This window comes from Bactrocera tryoni, chromosome 1 (genome assembly GCF_016617805.1).
Source record: "Bactrocera tryoni isolate S06 chromosome 1, CSIRO_BtryS06_freeze2, whole genome shotgun sequence".
NCBI lineage: Eukaryota > Metazoa > Arthropoda > Insecta > Diptera > Tephritidae > Bactrocera > Bactrocera tryoni.
In genome coordinates this window covers 33,437,991-33,461,485 of record NC_052499.1, presented here as the reverse complement: position 1 = coordinate 33,461,485, position 23,495 = coordinate 33,437,991, and the positions used below count along the sequence as shown (strand labels likewise).

The 23,495-nt window shown below is 34.2% G+C and overlaps 1 long non-coding RNA gene across 1 annotated transcript in view; it reads right to left on the bottom strand.

The window, feature by feature from the left end:
- The window catches only part of LOC120782807, a 44,607-nt gene that overhangs the window by 12,713 nt on the left and 8,399 nt on the right, over window positions 1–23,495 (bottom strand). The window contains exon 2 of the long non-coding RNA XR_005706278.1: window positions 6,864–6,911. This is a non-coding gene — a long non-coding RNA (uncharacterized LOC120782807). The remainder of the gene's footprint in view (window positions 1–6,863; window positions 6,912–23,495) is intronic.

Sequence of the window (23,495 nt, the reverse complement as noted above, 5' to 3'; positions counted from 1 at the left end):
ACAGCTACATACATATGTATGTATATCGTGTGGCCAAATATGAGCAACACATGAAAATTTTTAATGGTAAGTTGTGCGTGGCCGTGGTGTACATACATGCATATGTATATATTGCAGCTTTTAGAAACTCTTAAATTATGTCTTTAAAGTAAAAATGTTTTAAAAAATATAATTGATTAATTTTTTTTTCAGATTTAAGCGACGAATTCAAACATCAGACACGGAGTATTTTGGTTGAATGCCAACAAGGCTGACGATATACCTGCATATATGTATGTATGTATAAAACTCAATATTTGCTATAGATGGCGGAGCGCAATATACCAAAGTGAATTAGGATGCTCAACTATATCAACCGCATTATATGATTCAGCCTTATAAACATAAACGCTATACCTGTGAATAAAAGATTTGAGGCACTGTAACTATCTCTTTCTGACATGCACTGATTTCACTTCAACCATTGGGTGATACCTTTTTTCAATTTTCGTGGATACTACAGTAGTTGTTATGGAGATGAATACAATCACGCTACGTCACCCAAGATAAAGCTGCTGCTGAATGCTGTACGAAATGTAGCTAATTTGACGTACTGCTAAGAGTGCCATCTGACGGCAAAGTACACTGTAATTTATCTTAAATGGTACGTCAAGCAGTGGTAGGCATCTCTTCATTGGTGTATATATTCCGATTGGAACAAAGAAACATGAAACTCAAATTCGATGGAATGAAGAGATAGAAAATAAGCTGTTAACAAACGGTTAATTCACATTTTTGCCGCTAGGTTTCATCCCTATTTATTATATTTTATTTATGATATAATATATGTATATGCATGTATAAAGATTTTCCTTTTAAACAAATATATACTTTATTATTGCACTGTTAATAAACAAAAACAGATTTTCTTTATAATATATAATAATTCAATTTTAATTATTTTGATTGTATCTTTCATTTGTAAGTTTAAAAGTGACAAGAATTTATACGATGACCCACGGTGAAATCAACAAAAAAAATATACTTATTAGTCGGTAAGAATCCAAATTGAACTTTTGCTATTTATGTGCAAATGCATATACATATTTTATTTTGATAATCTAACTAAGGGCTAAGATTGAGCGTAATCGAATATGTTATACTCTTGGAATTTGGAAGGATAAAAACCGGGGAAATGCTTAATATGTAAAGGATGGGTGGCTGTAGTGAGATTTCGTCAACTTTTTCACTAAGATACAAAAATGTCAGTAAAATGATATGAACCGAATTTTGGTTCGCAAATTCTGGTTATCTGTCCCTTCATCTACATGGCTATCCATCAAAATATTATATTAGTCAATATGTTCGATATTTTAGTGAAACTTAGTAGAAATGTTATCTATACCTTATTTTGGGTAACTTGAATATAAATGAAATTTGGCAGATCCTGGTCTAGCTCTTATATGTATACCTAATAATATAGTCTCTACCTCTATGGGTGATTTTGTAACCACATGTACATATATAGTATACACTTAGCAATCAGGACGACGAGGCGAGTTGAAATCCGGGTGTCCAAGAGATAACTAGAAAAAAAGTTAAGATATTTTTATGAAATTTGGTAAGCGCGTTCCATGGCAAAAAAAGTAAATGTTCGTAGATGGGCGATTTCGAACCACTACCACGCCTACCAAACACCATTAACCGAAAACGTATAAAGTACCATATCTAAGCACTAAATTATGATATAAAACTCTAATTTGGCACAGGGTATCGCAGTAGCAAGAGAGACCTGTGGGCGAAAAATTAAAACAACAAAAGTGGGAGTGGCCCCGCCCTCTAATAAATTTAATGTACATATCTCCTAAACCACTAAATTTAGAGTAACCAAATACAAATCCAAATAATATAAGAATCTGCTACCGAATGTGAAAGTGGGTGATATCGGACCGCCCACTCCTCATATAACGGCACTGTTAAAAAGTACTAAAAACGCGATAAATCAACAACCAAATACGCCAGAGATATAAAACTTTACCTGCAAGATGGTATGAGGGACCTTTACAGGGACCAAGTTCGAAATTAAAAGATGGGCGTGGCACCGCACCCTTTTAGGTGAAATCACATTTCTCGAGACCCACCCGACCGATTAGAACCAAGTTTGGTATTCCTCTGATATTCTTATTACAGTGTGAAAGTTGTGAAAGCTGCGGACTACAGCCAGGCCTACTTCCCATATAACACAATTTTAAACTTCATTTCACTTCACTTTCCAGTATAAAAATCAAGAATCTTTGCACGAGTAGTGCCTTTGAGATCTGCCACTTCATATTCAAGGCCTTAGGTACTGAATATGTTTGAGATATTTAAATGAAATTCAGAGATAATCCTTTACTGATGATAGTACATATATCTATGTGCTGCAAATTGATTGAATTGGGTCAATATTTCCCTTTGCCCCCATATACCTAATATAGAGAGTTTTGATCTTCGGGAGACTTTATGCCACATATATCGGCCAATATGTTAGTTATCTTAATAAAATTGACAGAGCGTGTTTTTCTTATAACGGTGCATCGTTGTGCTTACAAGATTAACTTGAAATTATTCAGCGAATTGCTAAAGCCTGATTCAAATATTCGAGCAAGTTGTGATTATGATTATAACTTATAATATTGTATTTTTGACTTTGTAAGCTTTTTTAAATGGCAAATATGTTTATTAATAAATTTATTGAAATCAAAATTGTTTCAATTCACAAATAATAACACCCTTTCGTTTACCCAGTTCTTAAGTTCTTCATTTTTTCGTTTACGCTTTCAACATGGTACAGTAGACAAACGCACAGTAGACAGACACATTCACATTTTCGCACACTTTGTTGGATACCTTGTGGCAATTTCGGGTGGTTTTCATGAAGTGAGTATCATAGTTTGTTCTGTGATGTTATTATGAAAGAACAACATCTAGAGTTTAAATAAACCCCATCCATGCGCATATTAACTCTATGCGTTTAAAAGCATAAAGGACTACAAAAACTTTAGTAAAAATACAGCAGCAAAATGAAAAGCTTCTTTGACTCTTCTATAACTATTTCCGCTTTTTCACTACCCACTGCGTTGATGCACACGAGCATAGTGACTACTAGTATGTATACATTACTGCTGCGCAAGATGACACAATAATAGCAACAATAAAAGCGATTCTATAAGAAAAACAAAACCGAAAATATGAAACAAAAGGAGAGTATAAAACATGAAAGTGGAGAGCAACTCGAAATAGCATTAGTGATTTCAATGGCCGCCGAAGAATAACAAACAAAAATTCCATATGGCCGGATTGTATGAGCGCTGTCTTTCTCTTGACATGGGGATGGAAATACAACACTAGTCATGTGAGCGCGAACGAAAGAGCAAAGATTGAGCAGCTAAGGAATAGTAGGCAGATTATGGAAGAATTTTCGAGCATGGATGGCTGACATCAACTGAATAGAAAAACAAAACAAAGAACTGTGGATATGTATAAATATGTACAAACATGTGTACGCGGGGTTTCGTAAATATATCGCATGTACGGTGCTGATAGAAATTCAATTAAGCGTTGACTAAACAGTGGAACATAAGTAAATTCATACTTGATTAAATAACTGTTATATTAGTTAATATGTATAATAATTATTCAATACTCTTATAGTCTTACATTATTTTTAAGCGTAATAAAAGGGAAGGTGTAAAAAAATATAACCATACATAATTGTATATGAGAGCCATTTGGGTTTTGGGGTGGTCGTTTTGGTACATTATGATATTCAATATAAGTCTATGAAATGAACGCAACACATGTGCGTAATTAAATTACAAAAAAATTATTAGAAATTTATTTTCCCGACAATATACAGTATATATATGTATGTTTAAGTACGCCAGTGACTTAAATACATTCAGTAATTCATCCCTGCCTTCAAAATTTTCCTTATTAGCTCTTAAGCTTTAAAAATGTATGAAACAACACACTGCACACTTTCAATACTTCAATAAGTATTGTTGTGGCGATCAATAATTGAATAACATTTACAGGCATACTACATTTTTGCTTTTTGAGAACAGATTCACAAATAGTAAGTACGTTTACAACAAAGGGTAGAAATTTTTAGCCCTTACTTAAGTATTGAGCAGTTTGAAATATTATTTTCCCAATGATTTACTGTTAATCATTTCTTCTAACTTATTCAACTTACTTAAATTCATGGCAGGGTGTATGTTCTAAATAAAAAAATAAATATAATGTAAGTGTGGAATGCTTTTGTTCTATTTATAGTGAGAAAAAGTGTGTTACTCTTTTCTTCTCTCTCTGTTCATTGGCATATTGCTACCGAATCTCTAATAAGATCGCCTCTGCTGGCTATTTCATTTGTATTCTCGAATATGTAAATAATTTAATTTAACAGGAATGCTTTTGACAGAGAAGGCGCTGTCTTGCGTTTATATACATGCTTACATAGTTGTGTAAATAAACCATTTTTCCAATTTGTAATAAATGTATTATTTTTTTTAGTATCCCAGTTTAGACCGCATGAAAAGGCTAAAAACAAATTAAGACCTTAAAATTGAACCCTATATCTTGGTAATATGTTTTATATACAATGAATGCCAGGGCAGGTCAATTTGTTTGCCGTTTGTTCTTACATAACCGTCGCAGAACTCAACATATTAAAAAAATAAAAAAATAGCTACTAAAAATAGTACATAATTTTTTTTTACGCATTTTATAAAATGTTGTCGTTATCAGAGATAATTTGAATGAAATATTACAAACATAATGTCAACAAAACAGAAATTAGTTTTGTTTTAAAATATTAATTAAAACGATGTGTTCATAAAATTTGAGCGGTAATTGAAGGTGACAGTTATTACTCATGGGGAATTTTACTGTATTCACAACATTGACACATAATTTATAACGAGCACGATACTTTTATTCTGGAACATCATTCCAGATACCATCATTTAAGATACCACTCATTAATAATTTTGTTAGATATATAAAGTCTAGGAGAATATATAAATCTATTTAACTCTTCGGATAAAGGCTTACATAATTTACAAAACAAATCAATCAAATCCAATATCGCTTTGACTTTGTCATAATTTCATTATTATATTCTTTACTTTCGTTCCTTTTCTTTCTAGTTTGTTTTTTAGTTTTTTTGAGTATTGTGAAATAGAAACCTCTTCAAGGAAAAGAGAATTGGAAGCAATAGCTATATCCAAAGAGCGAATTTGTAATAAACAAGACATTAACTTCGGCTGCACAGAAGCATTGTGCATTGGTTATAGAAAAAGTTGCTTAAATCGACTCAGTTCATCAAGCTGATCATTTATAAATATACTATATATGGTTTCTGACGTTTCCTTAATGGTGTTAAATACATCGTGGCAAACTTACCCTGTTCAGGATATAAAAATCACGATTTCAAATCTAAAACTATATAAAGCCCGACTTAAATTTAATTGATATAGAATATGTGGAGTAATTTTTAGTGCATTTTGAAAATTATGGAAGAAGCTTCTGCCAATTTGTGGTATATTTAAGGACATAACATACCATTGCCTGTATAGTTGGTTTGAGAAATAAAGAATAAAATACAGTAGAGGCCAATTTGTGGTATAATTAAGGATATAACATACCATTGCCTATATAGTTGGGTTAAGAAATAAAGAATAAAATACAGTAGAGGACTTACTTACACTTAAACATGAAATTTCACTACTTTGACTACCTTAATGAATCATACCACACGTCACGTGCCAAGCAAACACATTTCTAACTTAACCAATCAAATTATCCAAAGCTTAGTTAACAGGATATATTTGATTGTGTTACAATCCTCCCTAAAATATTTAGCAAATAAATTCAGAGAAGAAGGCAACACTAAGCCCCATTCTGTCATTGAATCTCAACCTACAACAACGAATCGACGCTGCAGACTTTAGTTTAAATTAAACTTCACAACATCTTGTTACCTTTGAATTTGGTAACTTTTACAAAATATTTTATTGCCTTGTACGCATGTAATAGTACTCCCAATTTATTCTGTTAGAATGGGACAATAACAAAAGTTATTTTATCTATGTACAAACATATGTTATTCTCCGGTTTTTCTTAAAACACAATAAACTATGTCCCTTACCCTTACATCACAAAACGTCTGTGGTGCAATCAGTCTTTGAAATGAAATGGATGGAACAGGTGAAAGGTCTGTGCGTGTTGTTTCATATTAGGGAGTTTGATGTATCAAAACAAAATTTTTATATATTCAAATCACATATAAGAGTACATAGATGTCAGATGAATATAAAGGAAATATACAAATGTGAAACTACATATAGTATTTCGTTTTGTTCACAAATCGATTTACTATAACACCAACAACCAACATGTCAGTCATCAGTTAGTTCAGCCGTCAGGTTCAGCTATTGCTTAAGCAAAACATTATAAATTTTGATGAAACTTGGCACACGAATAATTTGGCATGCTGGTGCTACAGTTTGATGATGAACAGAATCGGACTATTGCTACGTCTTCTTCCAATTTAATACCATTTTGAGTTTCATCAGAGTAATTTTGCAGCAAATATCAATGCAGATATCGGAAAAAAAGTTCACACAAAGAATGATTCCGATAAATGGCAACTCTCATTTAAAACTAATCAATCATCTTCAGACACCTGTTACAAAATGTATTACATATATCTATGATGATATGAAGCCAGGCAGTTTAAAGACCTTCGTTGGTTCTATACTTCAAAAGTAAACTTAATTAATAATAATATATTAGATGTTATCTTATAATTATAAATAAATCAATAAATATAAAATACTTACGTATTTCTGAAAATACTTTGCGCCCCTTTCTCGTACATATTTCAGCTACTGGAAAGATAAGAATATAAATTAAACTTATATTAAAAATTAGGTTAATTACAGCAATAAAGAATAAAATGGTGTATATATGTATGTATGGAGGTACCCTGCTAATTGTATTTCACTTCATTTCGGACTGGTTTATATAAATCCATCTTTGAGTAAACTATAATCATGCATATATAAGCACGAACTTTTTGCAGGAAATCTTTCATGCTTCATCATTCCCTATCAGTTTAGTGTATATGATGGTAGATGCAATTATATTCTGTTCATTTCCTACTCATTGCTACCATTTCACGTTCGTACAGTATATAATTTCATCTTATTTAATATGACTTACGTAATAAAATACACCAATACAACTTTTTCCATTATCCATTCCATTGTTAGTTTATTATATGTATATAAGAACTTTACATGTAAGAAAATGTTCCAATATTTGTGAAAGGAGGGGATAAGACGGCAAATTAGAATTTTAATTTAGCATATGATTTATATATAAACACATAATACAATACAAAAAGACACTTTTAATAAATATCGAATTCTTTTGACATTGACTCCCTAATAGAAAACATATATTCACGGTATTGATGACTACCAACTAATTTTATAAAAGCTGATTTGAGTTAAGTATGTAAGAATCTTAATGCAAATTGTTAATCGAAATAATTATAACAAATAGTGTTGCGAGGGTACTTACTCATTTTGTAATAACGAAATTTAAAAAAAGGATCATTTAATGAAGAACTAATTAGGAAAAACCACAGATTTTCCAATACATAATGTAAAAGACAAGCATGTAGTCCTATATACCAAGTTGCAGTTTTCTATTTTAATTTGGTGATTAGCATTTTAAATGTTTTCGCTTAATGGCACTTTGTGGGCGGAGCCGATAAGTCCATCAGTAATACTAACCCGGTTGGGTGCCCAGAAATGCGTGTACGAAGATAATCTTAATTTTTACCAACGTTATCGCTTGCACGGACGGAGGGAAGACAAGTAGTCACTCGGAATTGAAATCGTCATCCAGATCATTTAAACTCCATATCTACCTCGATTAGTTTCATATGGTAAATCCGTTAGATGAACAATACTATTATACTCTCTGTTGCTACATAAACCGAGAATGTATTACAGCTTCTATTAATTATTAGCATTAAGTCATACTGTTTTTAGATTTGATCAACTATCCTACAAATTAACCAATATAACAGTACACTCTGGAAATTTGCTTTTTTTCGACTAACGGCATTTTATTAATCGATTTTACCTATCTACAATACCAACATCCTCATGGTTCCAAGGAATACGTGTACCAAGTGATATTACAATATCTCAATTTTTACTCAACCGCATGCACGGCCAGACGGATGGGCGAACTGAATGGGTAGACAGACAGGTAGCCATTTCGTTTCGTCATCCTCATTACTTGTATTGATCTTAACTATTGCAAATAACCGTTAAGTTAACAAAACTTTGCAAGCTTATTGATATCCTCATTTCACTTCTGTGTTTAGCTAATTTATAAGGTAACAACACACTTCATATAATTCAGAGACAGTTTTTGAGTCATTCTGACACAAATTTTACTTATTTTCATTCATACACATATACATATGTATATAAATATAGGTGAATATTTTTAATTTTATTAGTAAAGCGTATTAGATAATGAAAGGGAGCAACCTAAGGAGATGTGTATCTGTTGTATCCTCTGGGTGAGAAGGCGAAACATCCCCTCCGCAGGGTTGTGCGCCACGTAAAAAAAACATACCAATGAAAATTAACAATCAGCCTCGGATGATGACGACCACGGCAAACGAAATAAGGACTACGATTTAAGGGCATGCACCTGGAATGTCCGGTCCCTTAATTGGGAAGGTGCCGCTGCCCAGCAGGTTGATGTCCTCGTGAAAATAAAGGCTGACATCACCGCCGTCCAAGAAATGCGATGGACGGGACAAGGACAGAGACGAGTAGGTCCTTGTGGCATTTATTACAGTGGCCATATAACGGAGCGCAAGTTTGGTGTGGGATTCGTGGTGGGAGAGATACTCCGTCACCGAGTACTATCATTCACTCCGGTGAATGAACGCTAGCCACAATTCGCATCAAACCGAGGTTCTTCAACATATCGCTGATTTGCGCCCAAGCCCCGATGGAAGAGTAGGGCGATGTGACCAAAGATGCCTTCTATGAGCGCTTGGAGCGCACTTATGAGAGCTGCCCCCGCCACGATGTCAAAATCGTGCTTGGCGACTTTAACGCCAAGGTGGGCAAAGAAGGTATATTTGGCACTACGGTCGTAAATTCAGCCTCCACGACGAAACATCCCCAAATAGGTTGAGGCTGATCGACTTCGCCGGGGCCCGAAATACACAACAGACAGCAGAACGGTTGTCTACTCGGCGTGCACTCTTGCTCTCTGAGAGCACTCGTCAACAACTCGGGATAAGGGAACTGTGGGACAGCATTTAAAACTCCTTACGTACAGCTGCAACTGATACCATTGGTTTTCGGAAAATGCAAAAGAACAGCTGGTACGACGAGGAGTGCCGTGTCGCAGCGGAGAGAAAACAGACTGCCTACCTCGCAACGTGCCGATCGACCACAACACGTGCGGTATGGGATAGATACCGAGAGTTGAAGAGGGAAGCGAGACGCATCTGCAGACAGAAAAGGAAAGAGGCCGAAATGCGTGAGTATGAAGAGCTTGATAATCTGGCCGACAGGGGTAATGCTCGAAAATTCTACGAAAAAATGCGACGGCTTACAGAAGGTTTCAAGACCGTAGCATACTCTTGTAGAACCCCCAAAGGTGATCTAGTGACCGATGCCCAGAGCATACTTAAATTATGGAGGGAACACTTCTCCAGCCTGCTGAATGGCAGTGAACGCATAGCACCAGGAGTAGGAGAACCCGATTCCCCAATCGATGACGATGGAGCAGACGTTCCATTGCCCGACCATGAAGAAGTTCGAATAGCAATTACCCGCCTGAAGAACAACAAAGCGGCGGGGGCCGATGGATTGCCGGCCGAGCTATTCAAACACGGCGGCGAAGAACTGATAAGGAGCATGCATCATCTTCTTTGTAAAATATGGTCGGACGAAAGCATGCCCAATGATTGAAATTTAAGTGTGCTATGCCCAATCCATTAAGATGGAGACCCCACAATCTGCGCCAACTACCGTGGGAAAAGCCTCCTCAACATCGCGTATAAGGTTCTATCGAACGTATTGTGTGAAAGATTAAAGCCCACCACCAACAAACTGATTGGACCTTATCAATGTGGCTTTAAACCTGGCAAATCAATAACCGACCAGATATTCACCATACGCCAAATCTTGGAAAAGACCCGTGAAAGGAGAATCGACACACACCACCTCTTCGTCGATTTCAAAGCTGCTTTCGATAGCACGAAAAGGAACTGCCTTTATGCCGCGATGGCTGAATTTGGTATCCCCGCAAAACTGATACGGCAGTGTAAACTGACGTTGAGCAACACGAAAAGCTCCGTCAGGATCGGGAAGGACCTCTCCGAGCCGTTCGATATAAAACGAGGTTTCAGACAAGGCGACTCTCTATCGTGCGACTTCTTCAACCTGCTGCTGGAGAAAATAATTCGAGCTGCAGAACTTAATCGAGCAGGTACAATCTTTTATAAGAGTGTACAGCTGCTGGCGTACGCAGATGATATCGATATTATCGGCTTCAACACCTGCGCCGTTAGTTCTGCTTTCTCCAGGCTGGACAAGGAAGCACAGAAAATGGGTCTGGCAGTGAACGAGGGCAAGACGAAATATCTCCTGTATTCAAACAAACAGTCGTCGCACTCGCGACTTGGCTCTCACGTGACAGTCATAACTTTGAAGTTGTAGATAGTTTCCTATATTTGGGAACCAGTATTAACACCACCAACAATATCAGCCTGGAAATCCAACGCAGGATAGCTCTTGCCAACAGGTGCTACTTCGGACTGAGTAGGCAATTGAAAAGTAAAATCCTCTCTCGACGAACAAAAGCCAAACTCTATAAGTCGCTCATAATTCCCGTCCTGCTATATGGTGCAGAGTCTTGGACGATGACAGCAACCGATGAGTCGACGTTACGAGTTTTCGAGAGAAAGGTTCTGCGAAAGATTTATGGTCCTTTGCGCATTGGCCACGGCGAATATCGCATTCGATGGAACGATGAGCTGTACGAGATATACGACGACATTGACATAGTTCAGCGAATTAAAAGACAGCGGCTACGCTGGCTAGGTCATGTTGTCCGGATGGACGAAAACACTCCAGCTCTGAAAGTATTCGACGCAGTACCCGCCGGGGGAAGCAGAGGAAGAGGAAGACCTCCACTCCGTTGGAAGGACCAAGTGGAGAAGGACCTGGCTTCGCTTGGAATATCCAATTGGCGCCACGTAGCGAAAAGAAGAAACGACTGGCGCGCTATTGTTAACTCGGCTATAATCGCGTAAGCGGTGTCTACGCCAATAAAGAAGAAGAAGAATATTATTAATTTTATTAGTAAAGCGTATTAGATAATGAAAGGGAGCAACCGCTTAGGAGATGTGATTACAATCTCACCCGCTTCAATAGTCTCAGTGACAACGTTGTAAATTGTTCCATCAAATCTAAATTTTGTATAATAATATGGCTACTTTTACCGCGTACACAATATGGTATACACTTGAACTGCAACACTTGTATATATATTTTATATTTTTGCTCCTTTGGCTCACAAATCATTATTTTACTGCCCACTGCGAGTTGTTGAGGAGAAACACAAAAAAGCGAAAATCGCCAGAGACCTCGGATATTTTATTCAACCAACTTTATAAAACTGGAGATATACACACACATATTTACACACATACATATTAGCTATAGATACATATGAATGTCGTCTTGTTAGTATAAATGCGAATTATTTATTGCCGTCCCACAACATGAGAAAGTACTTTGCAAAGTATAGAAACACAAAGTTTGCGGAAAAAATGTAAATAATTTACGAACATATGTATATACATACATTCCTATGTAAGAAAAGTAACTAAATAGTTGGAGTGGCGTGATAGAAGGAGATAGAAAAAGAAACTGTTGCAGCAATTGTATTAAATCTTCAAGCTTGTGTTCGTAGTGGCGCGTGCTGAGGCATAAACGATTGAATTTTTTATGTAATTATATTTTACACAGCGCTTACCCTAACAAAATACTATAACTGAAATATTTGTAGACAAATATTCATTATTTATGGTTAGTCATTAATTTCTGCTCAATGAAACTTCAAATTGAAATTTAAATCAAATTCAGGTTTGCATTTGATCGTAAAGCACTTTTGTATTGACGTATAAGTAGATTTGATAAATGTTAAACATAACAAATATTGAATATTCTTATTAACATAATTCCGGAAATATTGTGAATGCAAAATTTACGGAATTCAAATTTTGGACATATCATAATCAGACATACAAGTATATATGTTATTTTATACTCGCAGCATGTTGGAATAGAGTATAACATTTTTATTCTCCTAATTATAATTTGTAACACTTAGAATAATTCGATATATAAAACAAGAATTCTATATACATACAAATAAATTGTAAAGATAACGAGTAACGTTCAATTCCGTTGACTGGTTCTCTTTTCGTCTGTCCGTTCAAGTTATAACTTCAGTAAATATCAAGATATCATAGTGAAACTTGGTACACGTGTCCCTGGCACCCCAGAACGGTAGGTACTGCAAGTGGGCGGAATCAACAACTAAGTCAAAAATGAATACACAGAACAGAAATTTGGTTCAGATAATAAAAGTGTATGTATAAATTGGAAGAAGAAAAATTTGCACAAATCTGATATCACTTTAAAAAAGGATCGCACCACAATGCCTATAGCTGACCTTTCACGGAAAATAGCGATCAATCTGTGAGAAATTGTCACCCGGAAGTTCGAAAATCTTTATATTAAGTATACGAGAGCTAAGAGAATTATTGATCCGATTCAACCAATTCAGGCATACTAAGGGTTAAAGGATTATTTCCGAATTTCAATTATACTTGTATATCTCACAAATCAATCGATATTTTCGGTAAAAGTCAACTATAAGCACTAGGGACCTCATATTTGGTACCAAGGAGATTGAAAAGTTTCGGTTCGATATGGAAAAGTTTTAGTCATAATATATTATGTGGGGATTTGTTCTGAGCGAATTTTCTTATTGTATATGAAATGGTTTCGGATATACGCATGTGCATTAAACCTGTCAGTGGGCTAGGATAAGCTTATATTTCAAAAATTTTAGTCCACAGGTGCACCTTGCTATTGCGATCCATTGTGCCCAATTGCAGTTTTGTATCTTATTTTTGAATTAAGTTATGACTTTTTATAATTTTTAGTTTAATGGCGTTTAGTAGAGTAAGTTGTTCGATTACGCGCACCTACGGATTCGGCCTTTCTTTTTTGCCAAATAATATGTGTACCAAGCTTCATTACGATATCTTAACATTAAGTCAAGTTATACCTTGCACGAACGAACAGACAGGCAGTCACTCGGATCTCAACTCGTTCTTGATCATTTATATACATATACATAACTCCATATCTAACTCGCTTAGTTTTAGTTAATACAAACAACCGTATGTGAACAAAACTATTATACAAGTACTCTGTAGCAACATGTTGCAGGAGTATAATTAATTTCCATGAAGGGGCTAAAATTATTATATATATGTATATGAGGAAAAAAGCAACCAGATATTATTATAGATATGAGACATATAAGGTTTAGAGGTGTATACTAATGTCTGGGGGAACTATTATCATATGGTGTTAAAAAACTGTTTTTTAAGAAAACTTGTCCACTTAATTTCGGAAAGTTGAAAAGCAAGATATCTGATATATTTGGGGTAGGAAAAGGTCTGAATTATTTGCGTCACCTATTGGCATTACTCAAGTATACAAATTTTTACAAAAAATTGTAGAAATATGACTCAAACAATGACCGATATATTTCGCATAAAGTAAGTATCGAAAATCAATATAAATAAGTAAAGTATTGAAGCTAGGGTGGCTTAATGAACGATTTCACACTATCTCAGCCTTAACTAGGATATTTTCAGTTTCATATGTTGTCTTAATGATTCTAGGTACATGATAGATATATACATATATGATGTAAAACCGGGCAGAAACTTAAAATTCTTATATAAGGTAAATGCAACTATGCATATTACTACCCGACAAAATTGGATCCCTTTTTGGCTAATAAAACCAATATAAAGCAAAGGGAAGTTATTTATTTATGTAAAATATAACGGGGGAAGGAAAATTATCTATTGACCTGATTTTACCGCGGTTGTACATTATCCAATGAGACCTCTTTTTAGCTTGTATTTTTTGTGAGTTATCGCAGTTTGTGTCAATATAACCGTTGTTACAATGGTCGTTAATATAGTTTTGTGAGATACATAAGTATGTATATTAAAATTTAGAGGCGGAATCACAGCCACATTTTTAAAACTTTCAAACCACAGATAGAAGGCTACTCTTTGTTATGCGGCTCCAAATTACAGTTTTAAGTTTTAGTTTTTAGCTTAGATATAGCCTATTATAATTTTTTGTTTTGACAGTATTTTTTATATATATTAGATATTAAAAAAAAAGTAGATATGCAATACAATGGGAAAAATTTTCATGAAATTAGTAGCGTATATCTTATCATTGATTTTTATTTGTATTGTTGGGTAGTAACGAACCTGAATCACTTTGTTAAACATTTATTTAAGTATTTGTACGTTCAAAAGTCTTGTTAATTAAATCGCAATACAAGTTCCTAAGAGGACAACTCAGTGTTACATGCATACTGTACCTATGCTTTACTATTCCTTCTGTGTTAAGAGGAATAAAGTAATTCGTAGTCTATATACTATACAGCGGAGCTCTGGGTTTATACATATATACGACGGTTGCATGAGTTAGCAATATGCATTTTAATGCACTCGATTGGTGGCCTGCAGTAAAAATAGTGATCAATAGATTGTGAGCAGTAAATATTATATTTTATTCGAAGCCTAGCTGTATCTTATTCGATTTTTAACGCTATATGTATATATTCTTTCTCATTATGATACGAAAATGCTACTCACCATTTATTAATTACGTTTCGTTCTCGAATCACTGCCATACACCTACTTCGCAAATAAATTGAATACTTTATAGATTTAATAGGACTATTTACTTTTAATTTTTAATTATTACATAATTTACTCGTTTTTAGTGCAGAGATCTGCTAAACTGTTTTGTTTGCATAACAGCAGTTGATTGCCATACAGGAGGTATCATATCACTGTTTATCTTACATACGTATGAATGACAAATGTATTGTAGTATAACCGAAATTTTATTGTAAACCCATATTCGGTAAAAATATGTATATTAAGAAGCAAAGATATTTTTTAACAACATAAAACTGATAACATTAAGCTGACTTTGTGCACAATTTTGGTTTATATTGAGGACATCAATTACTCTTTTCTGTGATCCAGCAGAAAAAATATTTACATTTGCCCTTAGCATGTGGCAAGAAAGCGTAAATTTTCACATTAACCTTTTTTCAGAACTGCTATAATGCAAACAAAAAATCCAATTTTCGTTAGAAGGTTATTTAAATTTATATTTGAAATAATACCCTTCGGTTTCGAAAAGACTGAAAATGTGTAGTGCCTGAACGATTGATACTTTAGTTTTCTTAAGGCTTTTAACATGAAGAGAGAAAACAGAAAAATAACAGTGACGAGAATATCGATGCTTAATGAGACAGAGGACAAGGGGTGGAATTGGTACCAAAAAGCATTAAACTGGAAAAACTATGAATCCGTAAAGATAGAAAATAAAACTTAATAGAAAAGTTGTAATCTGAAAAACAATTTTGAAGTTTGATATCTGTTCAACGGAATTGGGAATGTTTTAAATGTTCACAAATCGTAAAACTACTAACGCAGGTATAGGAACTCCTGGGTGAATCCTTTACCTTTTGCTGAATCTCATTGTTTTAAAAGTATTGTGTGTACCCTCGCTTTTTCGCGCACTGCATTGTCTGTTTATATTGCACTGCATTAGTTTCAGGAATAGAACATTTTTTTTTGTTTTAGAACACACATTAGGTTCGCTTCATTTTATAAACCAAAAATATAGCAGCACAGAAAATGTGTGTAAAAAACATCCAAGGAACTTGTCTTTTACAGCTAATACGATCCGTGGCGATACATTTCCTCAGCAGGGAAGAACCCATGTAGTGCGTGAAAAAGTGAAAGTGAAATACCAAACAGAACAACAATATTAAAAAAATCAAAGTGCGCATTTGAAGAGAAATGTTTATATGACTCACATATACCCATCTATACCGCACTTTCTTACTTCTGTAGTATAGTATATATGTATGTATGATTCATATATACTTACATATATAAAATATATGCAAACGTTCACATAAGCGCTTGCTTGAACAATTTGTCTGATAGTGATTAAACAAAATAACTCTAAACAGATTAGGAAACCAAAAAATCACTCAATTGTATTTTCCTTACATATACTATTACTAATCGAATGGTGTGTTTATGCAAAGTCATATCTACATATATATAAACATATATTGGGAACAAAGTACATAACACTGTTCACGCAGGTAGTTGAAAAAGCTGAATTCAAAACTGGTTTAAAATTTTGTTTACTTCGTCATCATTGGGTAGAATGGCAACATATGTATACACGTAGGTGTGTGTTTGATCAGTTCGAGTAGTTTGATAAGATATCACATATGAATTGACGGCAAATTCTTACATGATTTAAGTCCGTACATCTACTTTTAGGAGTCATATTCGACTTAGACACATGCATACCTACATAAGTTCATTCAACCAGAATATTGTAAAGAGCAGACGAGCAAAATAACAATTTTATAAAGCACAGAATTACAATCCACCCATGTTACCAGTACACTGCACAAAGTTTTGAACTTTAAACTTGTTTGTCCTATATTGGACATACTTATTAATTCATGTCACAGTTCGTTGGAAAAATAACATAATCAATGTATAACAAACAATTATAAATGTAAGTGACATTAAGACAATATATAAAATGATTTCGCCATGATATCGCAATAGCACAATTCTTGAGGAAATGTACTTCAAATAAATCTTTTTAATCTCTCATTTACATAAATTACAAATCCGCAGCGCTCAAAGTTTTTCATCGAAGTTTGGTTACATTTTAATAGATAATCCAACCATCAATAACTCCGCCTTTCTTTTCCCTGTCTGGTTTTATTCGAATTTCAAATAGAATTGCAGTTTTACCATTAGAATTTAGGAGGCTAACGTCTATTTTAAGATTTGTGTATTTTATTGCAAGTCTAGAGAAGGTTTTAAGTTGCTAAAACCATTACATAAAAAAAAAAAAATAGTTTCGATATTAGTTTAACTGCAGATAAGAATACTGCAATGCAGTAATCGAAAAGTGCGTTTTTTAGTGAAATCAATAACAATTCAATTGGTTTGTTATTATTTTAGATATAGTAAGTCAATTTTGCATAATAACAAAAAAATATTAAATACTCAATGTATGAGTATTCCCTATAAGCTATTTGTGTACTTAAATTATACATATCTAAGTGATATATGTGTTTTTTTATTTTTTATTTTTTTTACAATGTGCCATTTCACATGTAAATTTATTCTTGCCACTTAATTTTTGTTTTTTTTTTAGTCTCCGAAGCTCTTGTGCGTTGATTCGGATCACATCGCATGGGATGTCTTTTGTAGCTGTAACAAAATGCGAATGACAATATAACGACCCATGAATCCCAATTGTGTATCTGTTCTTTGTGCATATGTATTATATACGTTATTGGCCCATTTAAATAAATACAAGCACACAAAATACTTATGTGTAGAAAAATCTACTAACGAGAAAAGAGCCAAGTATATGAAGTCTGTAATCAAGAGCTAAGTTTGAGTGACCGAGTCCATTAAATACTATAACAGAAAATTTAAACGTTTAAGCAAAATTCACAGTAAAGGAAAAGCTACATTAAGGCGCGACAGAACTTCTAAAAATTTTCAAGAACTAAGGTGTGTAAACTATTTAAACATTTCTTGTATATCTTTTGAGCTTGGAGGTACTAATAAAATATTCATTATTTGCCGAAACTGTTAACAAATTTATTCATGACCACGACCTTCAAATTGGGTATATGGTAGCTAAATACACTAATTTATTGGTTATGTAAAATAGCAAGTAAGGAAGGACTAATTTCGGGTGCAACCGAACATTTTTTACTCGTGCAACTTGCAGGAACCAAAGTCAAGGGGATACCTTAAGGTGTAAAATGTCTACCAGACTATATATGTATATGTAACTCATACACTGACCGACATTTTCAGCACAAGGTTTGTTAGAGAAACGAAAATCGTGATATGTAGTATATGGGAGTCGAGGTAGTATTGCCCCGATTTTATCTATTCATTGAGGTACCTTACACCTTGATTATATGTATGATGTTTACCAATCACATAGCCGGATGTTCGAAATTCCTAATATATACATAAATTAATGTATTTCAAAATATGTTTTCTCATTTTCATTGAGATTACTCACATATTGGGCGATATAAAACTCAATATTTAATGGACTGAATACTTTTGTTTGCACTGAATTGTGATTTTTTTTATGTTTTCTTGTTAATATTAAAATGAAATAAAAAACCCATGCAAAAATAACGTTTTCACTATGCTTACACATAAAAATATTAGCTTTTTATATCATTCTTGGAAAGTGCGCTATTTCTCTGTCCATAGCTGTATGTGGTACAAAGGAACCAGGAAGTTCGAAAATCTTTATATTAGATATATGGGGGCTAAGAAAAGTATTAGCCCCATTTTTGGCATACAGACAAACCATGGTCAGAGAAGTATTAGCCCTGAATTTCAATTATATATCTCACACTATATTGGTCAATTATTTTCTATTAAAAGTCAACTGCAACCGCTAGGGGAACAAAACAATAATACTTTGTAGCAACAAGTTGCAAGAGCATAAAAACAATTAATGCTCTATTTGAAGTAGGAGAGATTATATTGTTCTAATTTTTCTGAGAACCAAATTTGGCAAAGTGTATGGTATATAAATTTGAACCCAAAAAACTGGCAGATTCTTATGAAATATATGAAAGCTTTAAATAATAACCTATTATGTTAACTGGAAAGACTAGACTAGACAATTTACGATTTACAAATATTTAAAACCCCACATGCCACTACCCCTAGTGACTAACTGCATCGCTTGCAGAAAATCAAATGAACCAACACCCAAAATAATTTCGTTTAATTTTTCTGAGTACAAGGTACTTCATTTATTATATTCATTAAAGACAACCGATTTTATGTTTTGTGCGTTATATTTCGAGAATATAAAATTTTGGGTACATTTTTAATCATATGGACTTGAAAGCCGCCGCAAAAGCTGAATCTAGTTGAAGAAACATGTCAGTCTGGTGACACATTAGTTGTCGGATATGAAAGATTCACAGAACTTATACTAATACGAGCCAAATATAGTAAGATTTTGTTCATACATTTAAAAATATTAATTTATTCTTTCTAATCTACTTCGTCTCTCTCAAAGCAATCCCACTTGACCCCAATACACTTCTGCCAACGTTTTTTCCAATCTTGGAGATGGCCAATTTCCGGAATAGCCATCATTGTGCGTAGCGGTTCACGCTTAATATCTTCAATTGACTCAATAGGGTTTCCTCGAAGCGGTCGTTTGAGTTTGCTGAATAACCAGAAGTTACGCGGAGCTAAATCAGGCGTATAGGGTGCTTGGGGCACGATATTGGTTGAAAATTCGACGAAAAACGACAATGCTTCAAGAGTTGTCGGCACATAGCTTCGATCTTTTTTATCAATAGCTGCGCATAACACTCAAATGCCAGAAATATATGTATATAGCAGCCTCCGTAGTATTCCTTGTTGACAGTTTGAGTGATTTTCGAACCATCGAGCTTTCACATTTCTTAGGCCTAAATGATCTCTCAAAATGGGTTTCTCTAAACCTTTCGATATTCCAACGATGCCAGCAAAAAAAATATTTCGAAGAATGGGTTTTTCGGCAACACTTAAATAAACAATTCTTATTCTTTTTTGCCCACTTCTTTGGACATTTGTTAATGGATATTAATAAAGAAGTTTTTTGATAACTTTTAATTACTCAGATTAAATCCATTTTATTTAGAAAAAATCTTGAACTTAACAAAATATCATAAAATTATTTAGCTTTGTAGTTTTTTAAGTATTGAAAATTCGTACTCATTAACCAAATCAGTGTTTTTTCGGCAGATTTTCGTTGAAAATAATAGGAAAATTTCAAAAAAAAAAAAGAAAAGCGCCATAGCGCTATAGTGAATGGCGTTAAATTATTCTCTCCTAATTGAAACTAGATATCTTCCGAACTCTTCCTTTGAGAGCGGAAACATAATCTGCGAAAAACGCGATTAAATATTGGAGTCGCTATGTTCCCCACTCTTTTCTCTTTCTACAAGAAACGCTGTAGCGACCGTAAAGAGGTTTGAAATCAGTTGGTACATCGAAATTCACTGTAGAGGGTATATTTTGGCCAAGAGATTACCTAAACAGTTTGTATTGCATAGGTATATTCAAGCTAATTTTATGAAGATAACTTGCATACTAATATATTGATTCGGATTGAAGTCTGCTAGTATAATAGGGTAATTCGTGAACCGATTTCTCACATTTGTATCAAAGGTTACATATTAATATAAGCCATAAAATTTTGGTGACTCAAAAATTGTATTGTATCCCTTTCTACACTTGTAAAGCCAACTGGAAAATTCTTATATTAGACTTATGTACGTGTTAATATTATTCTCCACTTTTATCACCAGGACATATTAAAATCTTTACAATAGGCTCTTGGGGGGGGATGAGGGGGTTTCCTTCTTAATATCAATGGTATACCTCATGAATTAACCGACATTTTCGGGTCCACATATTCGCCATCTAAGGCCTTTTGACCCTATTTGTTCAATTTTTAAACGTTTGAAGGTATTATTTGTGCAATGTTCTATATTGATAACAGTAAGGGTTCTCTAATTATATACAGTAAAATGAAAGAAGCATATGAAGTATATACATAATTTAGACACTCTCACATTGTAACATATGTCAGGTTAATGTTCTTCACAAAATTTGGTTGAAATTGGCGATGAGGTTCTAAAATATGTGTATGCTAAGAATGGAGGACACTATGCTCCTGAAATCCTTCCAAGTTATTTTGGCTGCGAAATCGAACGCCTCTTGCGTTTTTCTTTCATGAGTTGTCGCGCATTTAGTAGTTATCAAGATATTTCAATTTTTAGTCCAGTTTTCGCGAGCGCAGGCGAAAGGACGGATATACAGTCAATCAGAATTTAACTCATCTTGTCAACCTTATCAGGTAGGTGACGCAAACAACCGCACTAAACTACTAAACTATCTAACAACATTTTACAACTGTATAAAAATGTTGTGCAAAGATTCTGCATTCATAATTCGCCGAAATTTTAGTTGGCCACAATCATATTTGATATCTTATTAGATTATACTATATATAACATTTTGTTTCGATATTTATTACTAAACTGAACACAATTAATACATATATTATTTGATCTAATCTCAAACCGAATATGCTTAATTTGATATACGAGTATTTAATATATGTGGAAAAGGCAAATCAAGATATGAAACTTTAATCCAGATCTGAAGAAATTTCATGCAGCGCTAAACCACATTAGCGAACATACCAACTTAATTTCCAACAGCTTGAAGTTTGCTGGAAAGTCGGATATCTGTCGGCTCTTCCTTTCTTGTCTGCTCTTCGTTTTGCTATGTTTTGTATTCGGATTTCATTTTTAGTGAGGTTAAGATGTAGAAAATATATGTGAAATAAAATATAAATATATAATATGTATTTATTAATATGTACATAAACACATCGATATAAAACAACTTTATATTAATATTTTTATACAAAAGAAATTCCAATAAGTGTATATGAGTACGTTCCAATCACGGGGCACGGAAAATATTTTGGTAATATTTATTTGATTCAAATTATCTTTGACGGACAGGATTTCGTAAAATGTGTATAATTTATAGTTCCCGAATTTTAAACTCTTATTAATTTTTGGTATTTGGTCTTACGCCATTGCCGTCTGGTTCGCGGTGGTTCAACTTAAATTGCTGGGATAATTGTCATTTATTCACTTCTGTCTAACATTGGCCCATATTTATTAGTTCAATAGAGGTATAAGTTGCACCTTCTGACTCTAAGAATAATTTTTATATTCTTGCAACCAGTTGCTACAGAGTATTATAGCTTTGTTCACGTAACGGTTGTACGTATCACCTAAAACTAAACGAGATAGATATAGTGTTATATATATATGCATAAATGATCAGGGTGACGAGAAAAGTTGAAATCCGGTTGACGGTCTGTCTGTCCGTCCGTCCGTGAAAGCTGTAACTTTAGTAAAAATTGAGAGATCTTGATGAAACTTGGTATGCAGGTTTCTTAGTACATAAAAAAGAGTTCGAGTTCGTGGATGAGCGTAATCGCACCACTGCCGCGCTCACAAATCGCCATTAACCGAAAACCTATAAAGTGCCACAACTAAGCACTAAATTAAGATATAAAGCTCATATTTGGCACAGAAGATCGCAATAGACAGGGGCGCTTCTGGGAAAAAGATTTTGAAAAAGTAGGGGTGGCCCCGCCCTCTAATAAGTTTAATGTATATATCTTCTAAACAACTAAAGTTACAACAACCAAATTTGCTCAGCACGAATCTTACAAGAACTCCTACCCACAGTGCGAAAATGGAAATCGGATGAAAACCCCGTTTACTCCCCATATAACGGTACTGTTTAAAACTACTAAAAGCGCGATAAATCAATAACTAAATGCGTCAGAAACGCAAAAATTTGCGATCGGTATGGTATGACAAGGCTTTATGGGGACCGGTGTAAAAATTAGACGATGGGCGTGGCACCGCCCACTTTTTGGTGAAATATCATATCTCAAGATTCGACTGACCGATTTTCACAAAATTTAGTACGTTGCCTTCCTTTTATATTCCAGCCAGAAATCGAATAATCTACTCGTCAACAGTTCCAACTAGCGCAATGAAGACATATACTCGATTAAGGATTGGACACACTATCATAACACACGCCCACCGACTATCGGGTAAAAGCCCATCCATTTGCCCCCTTTGCGATGATACCGCTTCTATCAAACACTTACTCACATTCTGTCCGATGCTTCACTCAACAGCCCACAACTCTGGCAACATTGATTTCATAAAACTACTAAGTGAAATTTCAGAAAAAAACGTTGTATGTGTATTCTTAAAAACCAACGATTTGTTAAAACATATTTAAGCAACTTACATCTTTACTAACCCTTAGCAAATAGAATTTTTCACCTAGCTATAATTACAAGGCAGCTGAAGGTCTCGTA